This window comes from Apaloderma vittatum, unplaced genomic scaffold (assembly GCF_000703405.1).
Source record: "Apaloderma vittatum isolate BGI_N311 unplaced genomic scaffold, ASM70340v1 scaffold32512, whole genome shotgun sequence".
Lineage (NCBI taxonomy): Eukaryota > Metazoa > Chordata > Aves > Trogoniformes > Trogonidae > Apaloderma > Apaloderma vittatum.
This window is the reverse complement of record NW_009704693.1, coordinates 15,741-24,775: the sequence shown is the minus strand read 5'-3', so window position 1 is coordinate 24,775 and position 9,035 is coordinate 15,741.

Sequence of the window (9,035 nt, the reverse complement as noted above, 5' to 3'; positions counted from 1 at the left end):
AGAATTTAAAAAGCAGTTAAGGAAATTGGTAAAATAACTAGATGGACAGTAGCTCTTGCTTTCACTGGAAAGTTTTGCAGACATTGTGACGTCCAAAGATCAAAACCAGAGCTGTCTGCATAGAGACTGAGCGCCACCCTTCAGAGCTGCCAGGTGACTCCCGGGACACAGTCCTGAAATGTGTCGTGGAGAGGTAACAGGCTTCCCCCTCCTTTTCAGATAAATGATATGCTAGAATTAACAGGGGAGGAGCAGAACTGCACAAGCACAGAGCAAAGCACAACGCAGTCAGCTGCTGGCGGGTCACAGGTCTGCCTTTCACCTCTGTGCCAGGGGATGTACAGATGAGCGAATTTCTGAAGCTGGTGCTCACAGGTCTACCAGCAGTCTGCACAGTGATGAGGAGAGAGGTCATGGCACTCACCCTGTCCTGCCTCCATATGCTGGCAGTGATCTATGGAGAGCCCCAGGAGAGCCGTGGAGACAGTGGCCAGTTACCCCTAGAGCCACACACACCACCATGCCGGGATGACAAAACAGTAGGGATCATCCCTCATGTGGCAGACAAGTCCTGGAGTCTGTGTCTCTTGGATCATGACCATCAGTCTGATGATTGAGCTGTGACAGGTGAGGCAGGAGGAGGCAGGGAGGATGCTGGCCAGGACTTGTAAACGTGCATTTTTTGTTCCTATCACCTGTGTCAGACTCTGTGTGCATCTACTAACCCTATTTTGGCAGAGTTAAACTACAGTACAGAATTTGTGAGGCCAACAACAGGGAATGAGCCCCAGGCTATAGGGTACTTCCCGATCCCAGCTAACTAGTTTTACAGGGGTTTCTTGCATCTTTTCAGCTACTTAAGCAAGCTGGTATGCTCACCTGAGGATGGGATCAGGGTGGAGCCTCTGAAGACAAAGGCTTTGTAGGGTATACAAACCAAGAACTCTTCTGAAAGGCACGCTCCATCCAGCAGGACTTAAATCACATCACCTCAATTCAAGCCTGTGTTCAGGTACTTTATTCAATCAAGGCCTAAATGCTTCAGTCTTCACATTTTCATCAGCTGCGAAGAAACAGCTGAGGGAGTGGTGCTGTCTGTCCCATGATTACAAATGCAAATCTTTCTCGTGACAATCTGTAGGTGCAGGTTTTCTGAAGGCATGTCGTGCCAGGCAAAACAAGGCAGACTTTTCAAGCATTCATTCCCTTGTGTCACTGGTGAAACAGACTTCCCCTGTGGAAACATGTGATTGAGTAAGCCTAATTACACCTTCTGGCTTCCAAGAACAGGCCTTTACGTTAATGCAGCAGGAGATACATTCTCTGCCCTAATTTACAGACGAGAGCACTCCCCGACTGCAGTAACCAGCACGATATTCCAAAGTGGCAATACTCACATGTTCCTCACATATCCCAAATACGTGCCTGTACCACAAGCACATGAGCCCCTTGTATCACTCTAGGACATGGCCATTGTAGCACCATGAGGCAAATTATGTATTTGTGCCTTGAAAAGTTTTTCTTTCCATACAAAATGTTGCATAAGAGTCAAAATCCTTCTGGAATAGGCAGAGGTGGCTCCTCCCTTCTAGGGTCATTTGTTAGTCAGCTGATTTGAAAACAAACAGGCCTTAAAATAGTATTTCTGCCATTGCAGTGGCTTCAGCCCTTCAGCCCTGCATTGAATTGCACCAAGCAAAAGGAGCAGAATTAGCAATGCTAAAATGACTGTTGTGCCTCGTTTGTCCTCTATATTACTCCAATATCCACAGCTTCTTTTTTTTGCATTTCCACTCTTCTTTCTTTATACTTGTTTTGTGATTAGTTTTTTTGCCCTGCCCATTCTCTTATCACGTATGTGCTCTGCAACTCACCCCTGAGATGTTTACTTCCTTCTTGTGACCACCTGAAGTGCCAGACAAGGCTTAAGAGATTGGGAAAATGAAAAGAATGACGGAAAGGAAAAAAAATCTAAGGAAAAAAAAAAAGTGTAACTTTTTCTTTTTTTCCAGTGCAAGCAGATCCCTCAAAGTATGAGCAAAACTAGCATGGAGAGCATGCATCTTCAGCACCTCCCTGGGACACCTCATCACTGCATTTCTACCCAGCAGGTCTCCACACTCAGTCTAATCATAACCTGCTTCATTCCCTACCCCCGTCGCACCACCAGCAATGAAAGCTCTTCTATCTCTATGTGCTTCATTCCAAAATCACCTTCTGGCTCCAGGGGGACTGTCTTCACCCTCTCTAACAATGCACTCCTTCTACCTCAGACAGACAATATATTTTTGTTTGATTGTTTACATGAAGTCTTTATTTGGCACAAGTCTTCCAGGACACAGACATACACACTGAGCAGGGAATCTCAGAAATGTCTTTGCTTTCCTAATTTAGGCAGAAAATAATACCTTCTCTTTCATCTTAACCCTTTAGATTCACTGAGCAATGAGGAAACGTTACCTTTCTGGAGGCTCTGGGCTGCTTCACCCCCCGCAGTTACAACATCAACCCTGGAGCTTGTCTGAGTGCAGGCAGTGACCTGCCTCAGCCCTGCCTTTCACTCTTCCTCCCCCGCGAGCTGTGGGACATCACTGACCCACCTGGCGAAGAGGTCATGAGCTGGGTTAGCCGGGGTTCCTCCAGCCAGGAACTTGGTGGGTGCCACCAGGCGTGAGCAATTCTTCCCACGCACAACTATCCATTTTCTGAAAAAAAAAAAAAAATTAGCATGCTGGCATTATTCAGGATAAAAGTAGTTATTTTTAAACATATATCTTAAACATTTTAATCACTGCAGCAGCTCCCATTGAAACCTCCAGCCAAGCTCTCACCTTGGCTTGACTGGGAACAGGGCCCAGCCTGAAATTTGCCTGAAACTTGACTTACATTTTTGTTCTGAAAAACAGAGAAAAACTGCCTGTGTAGTGCATTTTTTTTTCTCCAGTCAGGAAATTACATGGTTACTTATGTCAGACACTATCTAAAACTGTCAGAGTGCCTTGGCCTGGCAGACAAGATCGTATCACCTCTAGCATGGTAATGCATCGAGGCTGGGAACTGATCTGGTCGCTTTCTGGTCAAGCTGAGAGAAGAATGGGCAGAAAATCCTGAATACCTTTAGGAAGGAGTATGAACATCTTAAATATGGGATTATATTTTCTTTATGTAATAAGAAGTAGTTGGGCTTTGGAAAGTAAGAGCTCCTTTCTAATCCTTTGTTCCCACTTACTTCAGCACATTAATGACATCGCTGAAGTTTGCTACAAAAAAATCCATATTCTCCTTTGCATCTGTCCTGCTCTTGGGAATTCTGGATTCAAGTGCTGTGTCTTCAGCAGTGGTACTAATAAAGTCTGCTTATTTAGCTTTAATCTAGTTCATGAGTATGTCTGGGACTTTCCATTCCTGTAGGACCAGCAGAGCCTTCTGCATCCACTTTGCTTCACTTCGCAAGTCTTGCAAGCAAGAGAGTTTTCTGAGAAAGAAGGAGGCTGTCTCCTGCGATTCCCCAGAGCAGTCTCAAACAATTGCAAGAGCAAATGTACGGCCCTGTGCCCACAGTTCCTCCTCCAAGGGAGCTAAAAAGCATGTGAGGCTGCCCCAAGGCTCACATTCTGCCCCGGCAAGGACAACATGGGGATAACAGGTGTGAGTGCTGTAAGCATAAAACAAGAGTCTTAGCAATTGCCTCCTGGCCTAATTTGCTTATAAAGGAAGAAAGGTAACTTGAATTGTAATACTAGTTGGCTTCTTGTTTTAAATCAATGCCATCTAGTAGTCTTTTTAATTAATGGAGTATACAAAGAAGTATTTAAACAGCCTGAAGGGGTTTTGCTATTTCATTCAAAACTCAAGAGATCAAATGCGCCAGAATAAAGATTTCATCCCAACAATTTTTTTTTTTCAAAGTCTCATTCTTAAAGACAGATGGTAGGGATTTATTCTTATTTATACACTTTTAAAATGCCCCTGGGCATTCCCTGTTAGCTCTCTAAAAGCAGACGGGTAAGGGCTCTGCTTTTGTTGACAGGAGATAACCCAGGACACACTGAGGAAGGTCACAGTGACAGAGCTGAGTACCCAGCCCTCCCTCCCAACAGACATATTGAGGCTGTGTCTCAAGACAAGGAGACAGTCTCAGGGAACACAAGCCAGTGACACAAATAACCTCTTCCCTTTTCTGTTGGATATAGGGAGTGATTCAAATCAGGACCCCAGAGCTGGAGGGACTAGTGTTGCACCCCAGTTAGAGGTTAGATCCCTGGAGACAAATTACAACGAAGTTCATGACTCGTGGGAAATCCAGGCCCTAGTCCCATGAAGCACTGAACATTATCAGCTGTTGAAGGGGTAAAAGACGCTGGGTAAATTGTCCTTGGTACTTTCTTCCCAAGCCTATACAAATATAAACAAACTACATAGCTAAAGGTGTAAAATCCAATGGTATCGTGAGTTCTGTATATACATTTGTGTATGTATAACAAAATGCTTTAATTGTCATTTTAACACAGAGGGACTAAAACAATTTTGGTCAATGACCCTGTGCTCTCTAAAAAATTACAAACTTTTTGGTTATATGAACATGACTTTATACAGCTGTAGAGATTTTTTGCTTTGACAATAGTTGTGATTTTCTCAGATTGGTTTCCATCAAAAATACCTAGTAGCTGATGAAGGGCGTTGTAATACATGTAATTTACTAACATCATTATATTTGCTGGGTTTTTATTACAAGAGAAGAAGCATCTTTCATTGCTTTGGGGCTCTGGATTCCTAATACTCATCTACAAAAGTAAAATCAGTAGGCCCACATCATTTGAGGTTTTTTTCTCGTTATTTATTGGCATGTAGTGCTATTTAAAAGAGAATCTCTGCTGTGCCATCAGCTCAATACTGGCAGCTTGGACACTTGCAAAACTTGCAGAATTTTATTTCTAAACTTTGCAAAGGTCTTCTGCAACAAGCAGTTTGCTTTTTGCAAGAAACCGTTTTTACCTCCGCCTTTTACTCCCTGAGCAGAGATCTTTGTAACCTGGCTCTAACAGGGAAATCTGAATCACTCAGTAAAACAGCTCTGATAGAATACAAAATGTGCATTAGCTTTGACTTGGAGGTGTTTGATAAGCCCATTTCCCCTTTGGTGAAGTAATTCGTTTAAATAAACTAACATTCAGAGACTATTCTGTTCCTAATATGTTGGACTCATGAGAAACTAGGTTGTTTGAAATCTCTTTGAATTATAATACCTATGAACTTCTAGACTATTTGATAAGATGATGATGATATTTTTCCATCGGCTTCAGTAATATAAACTGATGAACCTTCCCTGCTTGCTAACAGACAGAACAGCTCTTGGTTAGTATTTGACAGAGTCAAACACAGTGCTGTCCCTATTTACAGACCCAGCAAAGCCTAATGAGACCTAATCCAGGGGCTGAGAAGACAGCATGTTATTTCCAAGGGCAGTGTTTGTCAGCTGAGTGCTTCCCACTGCCACTTTGGGATTCGGTGGGAATGGTATTGATGCCGTGAAAAGGCTGAAATCAGAACTTCACAGCCTTGATGTCTGTTAAGCAGGTATTCTTTATTGCAGCGCTGGGCACGCCGGGGATAGCTCCACCTGGTGTGTGCCCCGAGAAGGGCTAAACGTACGGCTTTTATACAGTTTAGATACACATATTCATGCAGTTTCCGAGAACTCATTAACATATGTTTCATCAGGGTGTCCTTTTGATGGGCTCCATTCAATTAACTCCTTATCTTTGTCAAGACACCCCAAGGTTGGCCTAGGCTGGTTCTGCATATTTTAATGGCACTTGGGAGTCCTGGGGCATTCCATCTTTGAAGCTAAGAGCACCCTGTCCTTGGGGATAAGCTCCCCTTGTGGAATACCTTTGTCTCACACCTCTGTTCTCCCACTGATTCTGCTTGCTCAAGCATGCTAAGTCTCCTACACCCCAGCTAAAACTGCAGTTCTGACTATAACTATGGCTCCAGCTAAAACCACGGCTTCAGTATCATCCTCTGGTTTCCGTGCTCCAGGATGAAGAGGAGCAAATTTACTGCCTGTGTCCTAAAACTGGTCATTGCTGATGTGTCCTCCAGGCCAACACTAAAGACTTGCAGTCACCTGCAGTTTCAGAGTAGCTTCTCAGCTATCTTGACTTGGTGCTGGGTGTCATTTTCTCCAGAGGTGTACAGTGCTGGTCCCTTCCTTTTGACAGCCATCAGTGTAGCACTATGCCTGAGGGTCCTGTCCCCTGCATCACCTGTGCAGTCATCCCCAGCCCCCTCTCATCCCACACACTTGCAGTTCTTCTGAGCCTGTCCTGCCAACTCAGTGGGAGGAGAGGGATTTCACCAAATGAAGGACTCCTAAGCTCTGCTCGATGAGGGCTCTAAGAGCAGCAATGCAAGAATTGTCTTCACTTCTGTTGTTACTTACTTCATTTTTAACCCTGTCGTGGTCCTCTCCAGTTTGATCTTGTTCATCACTGTCCAAAAAATGCCTCTGCAGCAAGGCGCCCGAATGAGGTCTGACCTTGCCATCATTGTCACCATCATGGCATTCCTCATCTTTGCCATGCCTGCCAGACTCTTGAGCAGTGTGAAACACAGACTTCCTACATCACTGTTCAGGCTTCTTCCAACATCACCAGCAGCAGTGCAAACCCCCCAGTTTATTTCTGTGTTGGAGGATGGAGGAAGATGAGACTCAGAGAAGCCATTCAGAGCCTTAAAAGAGATGGGACAGGGAAGGCAAGGTGAGAGCAGAAACAGAGCCAGGACAGGCTGGAAATCCAGGACCTGAGCACCATCCCCACACTAGAAATAGTGTTGGGAAGAATCCATACTTATAAAGCAAGCTGCATTCATTTTTATACTTCAGAGCTGGAGAAGGAGAGTACCATGAAAGAAACAGAAAAGGAGGTTGCCAGCTCCTCCTGTCGGCTGCTCCAGCCCTCTTGCCAGTTTCTAGTGGGCTGAGTGGGCTCCATGCTGATGTGATGGATTAGAGGGTGAATGTGCAAAACCCTGAGGGAACTGATAACCTTCAGCGAGGAAGGACTGCTGTGTAGGTGAAGGTGCCAAAATCTCCAGCCTTGGGCTGGAGCCCAGTTTCACCCTGCAGATCAGCCTTACCTCCAGCTCTGAGTCACCTATTCCTGCCCATTCTCTCAAAATTTAACTTCTCCCAGCCTCTCTCCCCCACTGAGAAGTTGCAAAGCCCATCTCTCTCCTCTACTTGCTGATCCTGGAACCTAGTGGGGGCCAACAACTGGGAAGAAAGCATGAGACCAGGGTCCTTTTGTACTCTTACCTTGGCAGCAGTGAGGCTGCTAATCCTGGCACGTGTGCCAGGAGTCAATGACCAGTGCTCTAAAACAAACACTACTAAAAAGCAAGCACAACCTCCTTGGGAACTGCCTGCAGCAAGAGGACGGAGCACTGCTTTGTGCAGCAGCAGCTCTACCTCCTGTTCAATGTGACCCCACTATGGGCCTGCAGCCACCAACGAGCAGGATTTGTTCCTCCAGGTCCCTCCTCCAGCAGTACCATCACGGGAAGCCCCCAGGAGGAGGAGGCTATGCTCAGCAGTGAGCAGGTGTGGAACCGGAAGTGCCAGCCAGACCACACAACTATTTGAGTCTAAAGGTGGCGACAGGTGCCTACAGGATTAGGAAGAGTTCCAGTTGTGTTTCTGTCCCCCACCACTTGTGCTAAGTTATGTATCAGACAGTCATCAGTACAAGCTGCGGAGCAAGAGCATCCCTTCTCCACAGGGATGCCTTTGGCTGCAGCCAGCCCCCAGACACCCCATGCTGACCAGTGGGCTCCAGCTTATTCCCGGGGGGCTGCCCAGCTGCTGGAGGCTGCAGGACCACAGGGAAGGCCCAGGAGCTCGGCACGTCTCCTGTGGCATCAGTTCCCATGACCTAGCGGCCCTATGGAACAATTACATCAAGCTGCTTCAGTCCTGCATCCCAGGGGAGGGGGCAAATTTTGAGCACTGCAGGCAGCTGTGGGAGCCTGTGGGTTTGTTGTACATGTTTCACACACAGGACAGACGAGTTCCAGTGGGTGACTGCCCATTTTGGTTACGCTGGCTGCACTTATAAGCAAGCATCTTGTTAAACAGAAATTACAGACAGCATGACCTTTGGCAAGCCAAAGATGGAGGCAAAGCAGAAATTTCTAGCAGCATCTTTCAGAGCGAGCTCAGAACATGCATAGCTCTGTCCAATCCGTAGCGCCAAGTTTTATGGGACAAATAGTTTGTATTGCTTCAAAATACAGAATGAGGATTGCCAATTACTCTTCCACTGCTTAGAAACCCAGGTGAACTCCAAGGGTATCAGTGGGTTGGACCAGGTCCAAGACTTACATGACTTTAAGATTTCCTTAATTTGTGCGTGCTTGGGTGGTGCTGAATAACCCATTTTCATGTTTTAAGTAGCACTTTCCTATTTTTGTTAACTGAAAATGTTTCTACCAGGACATTATGGGTTTCTCCTGTGTCATAACCATTATTTCTTGCAGATTTCCACCTCATAGGTATTTTAAAAGCAAGCCTAACTTACAGCGCTGACAGCTGATGCCATTTTCTTTTAAAGCTTGGCTGCAGGAAGTCTTGCATAGGTCTATAGGTTAGCATACTTGCTCCAGAAACAGAACCAGCGTCAATCACTCCTGTGACTGAAGGGGCCCTTGGCAGTCCTATGCAGGGAGGAGGGGGTGCAGGAGCCCCATCTCCATCTTGCCTTCTGTGAAACATCTGTCTGTTCATCTTTGTACGCTCCCCTGGCTGGGGAGAAATTGCAAGAAGATTCAACTACTTGCCTGTTTATTAGGATGCTGATGAGAAAGACATGTATGAATCCCCCCTCCATGCTGAGGATCCAGGTCTTGTTTCCCTGCCCAGGCTGCAGGGCAGGGGTATGAATATCAGGCAGGAGCATTTCTGCGTGCAGTGCCTTGTGCTCAGAAGTGAACAACCCTGGCCCGGGAGTCCCCTCACAGCTGCACAGCTGGGA